Source organism: Drosophila melanogaster, chromosome X, assembly GCF_000001215.4.
Source record: "Drosophila melanogaster chromosome X".
In the NCBI taxonomy this organism is placed as follows: domain Eukaryota; kingdom Metazoa; phylum Arthropoda; class Insecta; order Diptera; family Drosophilidae; genus Drosophila; species Drosophila melanogaster.
Window position 1 is genome coordinate 14,540,019 of NC_004354.4, and position 11,156 is coordinate 14,551,174.

General features: G+C 43.0%; 1 long non-coding RNA gene across 1 annotated transcript; it reads right to left on the reverse strand.

Moving 5' to 3' along the window:
• Window positions 1–728: 728 nt before the first annotated feature.
• Window positions 729–1,979, reverse strand: lncRNA:CR45521 (long non-coding RNA:CR45521). The gene has a single exon (NR_123905.1). It is a non-coding gene; the product is annotated as a long non-coding RNA:CR45521 (long non-coding RNA).
• Between the last annotated feature and the right edge of the window lie 9,177 nt (window positions 1,980–11,156).

Below are 11,156 nucleotides of genomic sequence, written 5' to 3' on the forward strand. Positions count from 1 at the left end.
CAGCTTCACCTTCAATTAGTTGCTCCAATGGCAGTGCTTTTAAAGCATTTAAATAAATGTTCACACCATATTAAGCGTAATCCCTGCCCTGTCAACCCAGGATTCGGGATACAGAATACAGGATTCTGGATACAGAACTTCGGTCCAGAACTTTGGTCAGGCTTGAACTGCTCTTTTCTCCATTTCGACCAGAGCCCTGTGAATACTCGGGTTTTACGGTATGGCGCTCTGTGCGTATGAATTTGCAACTTAATTGAGTAAATGTGGTCATCAGTTGCATTTCGGCGAAGTTGCGGTGGATCGTGAAGAGGCGGGTAGGATGGGGTAGAATGGTGTAGGGTTGGGCAGGGGAAATTTCAGCCATTGCCGAAGGCAATATGCACCACTGTACCGGAAATGACGATGAGCAGTTGCCGCTAAGCAGCTTAAGCACGCCAACTGAATGCCACACTAGATATGCGGCCAAAGAGGGCGGGGGCGGAAAGTGGTTTTCCAGGGGCGTCGACAAGTGAAGGGGCGGCAACTGCCACTCCGCTCAACTTGGCATGCAGGAGGCGGAAGGCGGAAGGCAGCAGGTTGCGGCCATCGCCGTGCAGCGCTGAACCCAGCTTCAAAGTACGAACTTTGTGGCCTCCGACTGCAGTTAAAGAAAAAATAGTAATATATCAAAAAAAACGTATCTTGAATATATTTAAAGAAATTATAGCAAAAATATAAGATGAAAACTTAGCCAGTCCAACGATGCGTATGAGTAATGTTTCCGTTACTCTAAACATCCTAAACAACCTAGACTAAACCAAATCGTAGAACTTTCATAAAATTGAACTTATATTAAATTTTAAAATATGCATTTGTCACGTTTAAGTTAAACAATTTCGGGTACTGAAAGAACGCATATAAATCATACTCATACGCATCGTTATTCCTAACCACGAAATTTAACATTATTGCCTGCTATTATTAGTATGGATAGCAATATTTTGTTGGAAAGATTTTTAGATTTTTATAGCTTTTAGTTACGCTTTGACTACAGTTCTTTCGCAGTGCACTCCTCAAGCGAAATTTCAAAGCAAATTTGCATGTGTGGTGGTGGCTCTGGCTCTGGGCCTTCTGTTGGATAGCTCGTCCGTCCTGGCCGCCGGGCATCTCCTCCAGAAAACCCGATGACGACGCAAAGGAAGAGGGCTAACTCAAATTCGGCCATTGCCATTCTCGTTGCGCCATTTAAATATTAAACGCATTTGAAAGTTGCACTCGGAAAGTGCCATCGAATGAGTTCTGACAACGAGAGCTGGACTTATGGGGCCGGATGGAAATATCTGTACTGTCCTGTTCAGTTCAGTACTGTTTAGCTCGTTTCAGTTCCCGTGAGACCGGCAAAGTTTTCGGTCCGAAAAGAGTACTTCCAGAGGAGAGGCCATCCGAATCCATTTGCAACGAGACGAGACATTTGCACCGCGTTATGCCTGGTACTCTGACACTCGGATGAGAGTTCATAAGGGCACGGGGCATTCTGCAAAAGGATTCTCGGTTTTATTTCGTTTCTAATTTGCGCGCTGCGCCAGCAAATTGAAACATTTCGTGCAACGGAAACGAAGTGCAATGACTCCATCGGTCTGTCGGGGATCCCCATTCCTTCACCACAACGACCAAAATGAGAAGGAAGGCAATGACAAAGGTGGCAGGAGAAACCCTCCCACTTGGCATCTCGACATTGTTGACTTGTCCCCACTTGTCGTCACTCAAAGTGGCTTCCACTCCGCTGTGCATCAGAATTTTGCAGACTTAAGGGCGTAAGCCGGGAAATGGTGGATAGGGGCGTGGCAGAGGGTCCTTCAAAACAGCGGACGATGGCGGTACAGTTCCTGCAATTGGGCGCATCAAATCCGGAAGTCGTTACCAAAAACTTGATCGCAGTGGCCAAATGATTGCCTCCAAAGATGACTTTGAGTGTAATTTCTTATATCTGCTTAACGAGGCTAATGTGAATTATAATATAATAATGTATGTTTATTATTTAAACGAATGTATTTTCAATGTTGAGTTAGATTATCGACAACCTGCTAGATGTCTCATTTTCTCTTTTTATCTGTTCCACATATTTTATTAGATTTTCGCCCCCCGCACAGCACACAAATTAACCCTTTGAAGCATTAAGCATCTTTAGCCTTCTCAAACTGTCGGTGTGTGTGTGTGGTACAAGTTTATTAAATTATGCAAAGGAAATTTCATTTTTAATGGAAATTGTTTGAAGTTTTGCACTCGTTTGCCGTCAACGTTGGAGCCCCCATTCCCAATCCCATACCCACTCCCATTCCCATTTCCATTTCCATATCCATGCCACATTGATTTCTCTACATGTGTTTTTTTTTTCGCACAGATGTGCTGCCAGATATATAGTATTCTACCTACATATTTATACATGTCGCTGGCTGCTATGATTTATGCCTGTGGGGCCATGTATATCGCTTTGGATTTCTTTCTGGTACTTTTTTCATTATTTCTTTCTTTCGCCACGACTCAAACATATTTATTACCTTTAATTAAAAACGCCATTTGTCAATGGAACCAACCACCCACGCACACACATAAGCATCGCGGATGTAAGTATCTGTGTGAGCTTTCTCCTTTTTTATGTATTGTTTTGTAGGTGACTCGGCACTCGGATGTGCAGATGTATAGATGTATCCACGTGGCCCAGTATCGATATTATTAATTGCTTTCAATTAAGGCAACAACACAAAGCACTCGAAATCGAATGACCACCAACGCACAGGACTCCCGAATTCAACTTCCACAGAGATTGAACGGTCTATAAAACCGGATACCTACTAGCCGACATCAATCAAGAGGAGCACTCTGAATAGCCAGCCCTTGGATATATAATACTAATTAGGCGGAATGAGTTTATTAACTTCTGAAGATTTTTAGTTTGTATAGGATTTCCTTTCTTACAAAATCTGGTATTCTAGTTGACCCATGTTTATTACTTGAATGCAATTTATTTTAAGACGCTAAAAAAAGCATCTTTAGAATGCATTTGAAATTCGATCCGTTTCAAAGAGAATCTTGCGATTGATTTCGACTTGAAGGTATAGGCCTGATCAATTTAAGTTTCAATTAATCGTCCTTGGCTGCAGAAGATGAATCACATGCAATAAGCAGACAGCCGTTCGCCATGTGGCCGGAATAAATGCGAGTCCATTAGAAATGAGCGATTTGTAGTCATTGCTTAGTTGGTGGCAATAAAAATGAGATCAGAACAAATAAATTTGCTCCTTCTGCTGCCAATGTGTGTTGTGTGTATGTGTCGGGTGCTCGAAGGACCTGTATCCTGTCCCATGTGTCCTTGGGCAAAACAACAATTGCTCACCGGGTGAAATAATGATGTGGCAACGACATCGATGCAGGCCAGGACAGCTCGGTTGCACCTTTAGCCACGAAAATAAATTCGCCACAACAGACTCACTGGATGTGGCCGAGCACCGACCAAAACGAAGCCATCTCACATATCCTCGCACTCGTCCTTGTTTGTGGCCCATGGCAGCAGACTGGCAGCTAAATGAATTTAGTTAGCTCCGTTTACCGCCCTCCACCCTCCGCCACACCCCTTACCCTTCGGCTTCCACTCAACTGTGGCCAAGTTTTTGACTTGGCTTTCCATTCTCGTCCGCATCTGCTCGGCTTGGCCCATAACTTTGTTAGACGCCATATTATCAGCAGCCGCAACCAGTGGCAGGATCCGCACTGAGATAAATTCCCAGTTGCATCCACATATGGGTAATAGTTGTAATTTTCCCCCTCCATTGAGGTGTTTTTTTCTCATAAGAACTGTGATGAATCTAACGATTGGAATTGACTTTGAAAGTACTAATATACCAGTTAAGAATCACTATTTTCTCACTGTGCACCACAAGTGGCAGCTTCTTGGCGAACAGGAAACTTAACTTAACTCAACTGAGCTGCGCAGTTCAGTCATTTTGCTCGAGAGTCTAGCAAGTTCAAGTTCAGCGCAAAGCGCGCTAAACAAATTGAAAGTAATTGGAATGCTTAGAGCAGGTCAAAGGGCATTTCCTGTTGGCTACCAGAGGGGTGGGGTGGTTCAAATAGAAGGACCTACAGACACATACACACACATCCGAGGGGTTAAGCCGGGCCAATAAGGTGCCAAATGCCGTTCTCATTGATGGCCGACAATTTAGCACTGAAAGGCAATGGGAAATGGCCAAGTGAATGGGGCAAGTTCAATCAATCAGTTTGTGCAACAAGCGGTTGCAAGTTGGCCACGCTGTGTAAATGTCTGATCGAACTCGAATGGCTACCAAATAAAAGTAAATTCAGCAATCTTAGACATTTCAAAATAAATGATACTTTTAACTCATTTGTTTAATGGTATAATGCGGTAACTATTAGCCGCATTGAAAATGCCATATGCTTATAACTATTTGTTTTAAGTTTATAATGCTTATGTTAATTGGTTACAACTTGAAAATGCTGAATTACACTATCTTTAAGCATTTGTATGTATGCATTTTGAACTTTCCCCCTACCTTAGAATAGTAAACAGCTTGCAACTCGTCTCAGTTGCGGCAAAAGATTTTTTAATTAACTTGGCATGCTGGCCGAGGGGATTGCACCGATTTCGAATGGCGTCCAGCGGTGGAGCGTTGTGTTGGTGATGGCGGAATCTTGTAATTATCTCAACAATGTTGCCAATGCAACCAGGAAACCCCTCTTCAAAATCAAGTCAATGAAAGCGGTCTTTCCCTGTATTTTCCTGTCCTTGGCAGTGTGACACAAACAATGACACACACACACACGCATACGAACACACACACACACACACACACACTATCACGTATATCCCGGCATGGGTCCTGTCAAAAGGGGTTTGTGTTTCTGTTTGTGTCTTCGCAACTGTTTGCGATTCGGGCTGCAATTGACGCTGGCCAGGTCCTGGCAAGCTGAAAGTTGAAGTGTCGCAAAAGGGACAGTGGGAGGACTTTAAACATGCCACATGGCACAGCGGGTGCAAAAACGTGCCACACGAGCGTTCAGTTGGTGGGCAGCGGAGGCGGTGGCATGGGCAAAACAATTTCCGTGATTCGGCAGCCATTGGGGCGCTTGTCACAACCGCCGCTGCAGTTTCAGTTTCGGCTTCAGTTGCAGCTGCAATGCGAACTGCACTGGGCAAAAAGTGTGGTCATAATCGGATATTCGCCACAATGGTGTACAAAATTGTACCAAAAAAAGTTGTTAAAATGTAGGCGTTACGAAACTTCATTTACATTCATTTTGTATACTCGCTCATAGGCTCATAATTGTATACAATTAGATAATTTGATATCTGAATGTAATTCAAGCGCAAGTCTAGCAACATAATATTTAATTATAGGCCTGATGTGTGTTGATGTTGATGTGTAGTTTTCCCTCAGTTTAGTTATGCCCCAACCTGCTGCGGTTGCCAGTGGATTATTGGAGATGGGGTGTTATCAAAGCGGGTTAGAAATGGGACGGTGCGGGGTCAATCCTTTCGAGCACGTTTGCTTTTCTCGCTTTGGGGAAATATTTCACACTTGCGGCGCAGTCAGCAGTCGCTTTCAATAGACGGCCGTCGTTTCTTTTTTGGCGCCTGTCAGCTCACGTCAGTTTGCCCGTTTTTTGCCACGCCCACCGTTTCGAGAACACTGGGCGCCATTTCTCAAATGGCCGAGCACTCGGCCAAAGCAGCAGTTTGTTGCAGCAACTGTGGCAACTGTACGAAGTGAACTGGAGGCGAAATTTTCAATACCCCATAATAAAATCGTAGATAAACTAGAAAATCACCATGGGAATGTGGTACTGCTAAATCAGATGGAGAAATCAGAGCATTGAAGACTCCGTAGGTCCACCTTGTGATCGGCAACATTGTGGCAGTCGGCCAAGTTGCCACTGTGTTTTTCCGCGAAAACGCAATAGCAAGTTTGCGGTTAACACTGTTGCAACTTGCAATCAAAATGACTTGCAACAAACACACACACACACTTACACACGAGCGCGCACACAAAACTCCCATGTGCGTCCTGCCAAGTTTGTTGTTTAAACTATTGCAAGTTGCACATTTTTCGCGCTCCAGTGTTGTTGCTGTCGTGTCAGCGGCAGATTTCGGCTTTGAATTATGTTCATGGCACGCACTGTAAACCGCAGGCACGCACCGTGCACGCCCAACCCCCCACTGCACACCCATTTCACCACTTTCCCAATTTGGCGAAACTGTTTAAGGACGACGTACGCTGACAGTTTTTAATGCGAAAACAATATGCCACGCAGACTAATTGAGAGGCTGCCAAGAAAGTGGAATGGATGGCACACAGAAAGAAAAAAGTGGGACTTGTCTAAACAAGATTATGGTGTTTATTAAAGCAGTAATGTGCGTATTGTACGTAACCAACTGGGCGCATAAGTAATATGTAAATATTCAGCATAATAGAATCTAGTCCTTATATCATTATATAGAATATAACACTAAATAACAGATATAAAAATACTTAATTTACTTGGATAGAATTGACAAAAGTTTATATTTTTCGAAGATAAGTACAGATTTCATACGTAGAAACTTCTTAGCCAATTTTCGCCGTGCACCTTAAAGTTTTTCTCTTACACGCACACATGCACGCATATTCTCGTCCTGCGACGATGCATATATGTATGTGAATGGATCTGTGTGAGTGAGTTGGCTCACGTCAGCTAGACATAAACCAAACAATAAACAAAAGTTTATGCATCTAATTTAGTTGTGAATGCTGGCAAGTAAATTCGAGCAGCCATGCTGCCGCTCTTGATGATGCACACTGCCAGAATGAGCAAATTGCGCCCCCCTTTTCCCCGCGTTTCCACAGCAATTTCCCCGCTCCCCTCCCCGCTCACCATTCGCTCAGCTTCAGTTTCCTTATCCGGTTGATACTACAGCAATGTCTTTGGCTGCTAAACTTAATTAGTTTGCTGGCAGCAACGACGGCGAAGTCGACGCGGGAAGCCAACCGCATGCGGCGAGCCACGCCTACTATACACCACCCACCGCCCCCTTTATGGTGCCACCCAGATACTTATACACCCCTTATGCCCCTCATCCAGTTTGTTTTATTGGCGAAAGCGTTGCATAAGCTGAGACGCGCACCAGCTTCCAGTTTACTTGCGGTCCAAAATCGCCAACTCAACTCATCCAAAACGGTACACAAAAAAAAATAAATAAATTTAAATTTAGCAACGACTTATCTTAACTAATAAAGAGGAAAATTCTAGACTAAAAAATATACTACAATAAATAGTCCTTAATCGAAATTAGAGATCAAACATCAGAGCGAACCAAACTTTATTAGAAAAAACCTTTTAATTTAATCTAAATTCATTTCTTAAAGATAAAATATCTTCGCCCAGATTTCTGCTGCCAAAAGCCGATTTGTTGCAATGGTTGCAACAATGAAAACAAAGCATGGTCCATGCCACAGGACAAATGCACATTAATTGCTGGCTTAAAGTCGCGACTTTGTCTTAAGACGTTCTCTGTAAAATGAATGAAAGCAATTATGGAAGACATGGTTTTGGCCAGCAATACTTTTGACCGGCTTTCCTGCGAGAGCCAGCCGAAATCCAGAAACTCTCCGCTGCGAATTAATAACAATATGATGTGGCAACTGAAGCTGTTAGTGTGTGCGAAGCGCAGCGTGACTGCTTTTCTAATTAGCTACGAGAACAGGAGCAACGGCGAGTCCTTCGAGCAGCCAAGGAGCCGAGTAGCTGCACCAGAGTCACACAGAATCCTGCGTGGCAAGCGGGGAATGGAAGAGCAGAAGGACTCCCACTAACGGACACCTAACAAGTGGCAAAGGAAAGCCGAACGGATGCACAGTGAAGCCTCTGAAGGGCTCTCGATCCAATCTTTTAAATCAGGAGCTTTATTACTTTTCTTTTCAGTCGCAGACTAGGTCAAAGTTAAAGTTTTTTCCCGACTTACTATTAGCACACTTCGAATATCTGTACTCAGTTAAGTTTGTTTTGGAACTATATATCTAAGCACAACCTTGTACAGATTGTCATTTAGTTTGTCTTTGTTTTTTTTTTTAATAAATTAACAAGAATTTAATAACAAATTTATGTCAAATTGAATTTTGTCTTTACAAATTTCAAAAATGTTAAAGAAACAATTAGAATATTATCTCTTGCTGCTTGGTTTTCACTGTACCCCCAAAAGCCGCCTGCCACGCCCCATTGTCTGTCTCGTCCCGCCCCCTTTCTGCCTGGCTTTGTGCGTTTGTGTGTGTGTGTGTGTGTGTGTGTGCATTCGGGTTAATTGCGTGTAGCTCACCTGGCATTAGCAACGCTGATGTGGCTAATAAACTTGCCGCCTCCGCAGCGCCAGTATCTACAAAATCCAGAGAAAGCGGAAGACAAGGAGATTCGGTTAGAAACTGGCGAAAGTTAGAAAGTTATTTGGCACAGCCAACCCAAGAAGGCAAAAAGTAGTCTCCGCGCACAAAGAATAAGAGAGAATCCATGCGAGCCAGCTACATGCAAAACGTTTTCACCAAATTTCCTTCGTGAAAAGTTTCACTTTTTTCCACGACTTTTCTTGAGGGGCCTGGGATTTTCCAGTAAAGTTTTCGCATCGATGTAGAGATTCCTTGTCCGCCAGGGGATGCGATCGATCTCCTTGGCTGATCAGTGCACTCCACACTTGATTGATTGCCACCATTTGCGGACGTTAGCCAAGTTTTTGTTTACTTGGCCACTTCAGTTCGCTGGCCAAGTTGGCCATGCAAATTGAGCAGAATTTTATGGCCAGCCAAAGAAGGCTAATTTGGTAAATTTTTTTTTACTTGGCTTAAAATTTATTTGCTTTTCTCTTAGACCTTAATATTATTTATTCATATTTTGCATGAACTTGCATATTAATATTAAAATGCATTTGTTTATATATTTGTTGTTCGCTTATTCTTTATTTGAAAATTGTAGTTTTTTATGACCTTATGTAAATAATTAGATACTTTTTTAAGCAATTTTTTTGCGAACAGCAGCGTATTATACATTTAAATATATTTTTATTTATTCATATGTTTCAGATTAATGCAAGTGATAATTTATTTATAAAAAATATGAAATTCTATTATTTAAAGCTGATTAAACTTGGCATAGGATATATACAATTTGATTGCAGTGCATCTGTTAGATACTAAGAGAGCTTACAAACTTTGGCGATATCTGGGATGGATAAAAGTCATCGCTGTTTCCTTAGCGCTTCAGTGTCCCCCACCATTTTCGGCTCAATTTGACTGCCTCTTGTCGGTGGGAACGTGAGCTGAAAGCCGAACAAGAAATTAACATGACGAGGACAACAGCAGCGAGTCCTGGCCAAAAAAGACGACGACGATGGCCGTGATGACCATGATGGCCAAGCTGATGATGGCGATGATGAGTCGTCGCTTTACGTTGATGCAATTGGCAGGTGGGGGCGTGGCGGTGCGACGGTTGGGCTGTAGGGCAGTAGGGCGTGCGGAGTGACCACTCGGAAATTGGCAAATTTGTCACACTTCAGGACGAGTCGATTGTGTCTCAATCTTCATAAAACACACACCGCGTCCACATGTGGGCCTAAATCTGGATTTGATTGCTCGCCGTTTGTCGCGTTTAATCCAGAACCAGAAACAGTTTACCATAGATGATGGAACTAATTTTTGATTAAGGGCACGGAAAATATGTCCCAAAAACGATTTCTGTCAGTTTCTATTTACTTAAGCAAACTAAGAGGCATGTGTAGATTTACATTTTTGGCCAGCAGAGATTTTTGATTATGAAAGCAAACGAGAAATGAAAAATGCTACCTAGACTCTTTAAACAAAGTGCCATTCAATCAAAATGCCCGAGGCTGATCATCTGAATGTTGTGGCTAAAATGGGTAAAGAATGTGATTTAAGCCAGAAATTGGAAAATGTCGGTGCGTTTTGGAGGGCTCGTGGGCCAGAACTAAGTAATTACACATAAATCCACTTGATGGAGCGCAAGGAACAGCTCCTCAGCCACTTTAGTCGACATTGATGATGCACTTAGATGTCAGCATACTCACGTGCACAAACACTTACACTTGCAACATGCTACTTGCTACTTGCCACTTGCCACATGCCACTTTCCACTTGCAACTTGCCACTTGACACTGGAAGCCAAAAGTCTTGCACTCTTCGAAGGCCCAAAAACAGTTTCAAGTCATCAAATTCAAAGTTTGTGTAGCCGTTTGGCTGGCTGCTTGGTTTGGTAGTAAGCAGTGGTGTTGTTCATGTGGCAGCCATAGTTGCCATTGCCACCCATCTACCAGCCAACCGGCTGCTTGTGGTTGCGCCGCCCATTTCATGTAACATGAAATGTTAATGAGAAATTTATTATGGCAAATAAGCTCGATTTGAGTTCTGCGTTCTGCGTTCTGGGTTCTGGGTTCTCTATTCTGCATCCTACAGCCCACATCCAACATCCTGCATCCTGCATCCTGCATCCCGCATCCTGCATCCTTGGCAGGCTGTGGTTCGCTCCGTTTCGGCCATCTGATGGCAATGGCGAAGGCGTTGTTAAGTGCATGTGGCGCGCAATTAGCGCAAATAGCGTAAATGTGCAACTTGCAACCACCCACGCACGAGCTAAACAGCAGCATCACCCCATCTAAGCGCCCAACTAGTGGCAAAACACCACCCACACACCACAAAGCACCGAAGCACCAAAGCACCAACCATTCTACCATTGCCACCAAGGCCCCTTATTATTATTATTGTTATTATTATTATTGCTGCCGTATTGCCATTCCGATTAAGCCAACAGAAGGGCAACCATAAGTATGCCCCATGAAAAAGCGGAAAACGAGCAGGGGATTGAAAAACTAATAGAGACGTAAATATGCATTCTCAGAAAAACGGGAAAAGCAACAGCTAGCTTTTGAGTTTCTGGTTAACTTGGAAAGGTGGCAAAAGTTGTGATGGTGTTAATATATATTTTGTGTTCCTTAACTTGATTGCTTACTTACTTATACTTTACATCGTTGTTAGGTATCGAAGCTAAAAAAAAAATATTATATTAAATACAACCAGCCATTATAATTGGTTCCGTTTTCTGAGCAGATATCCAATCAACTTTAA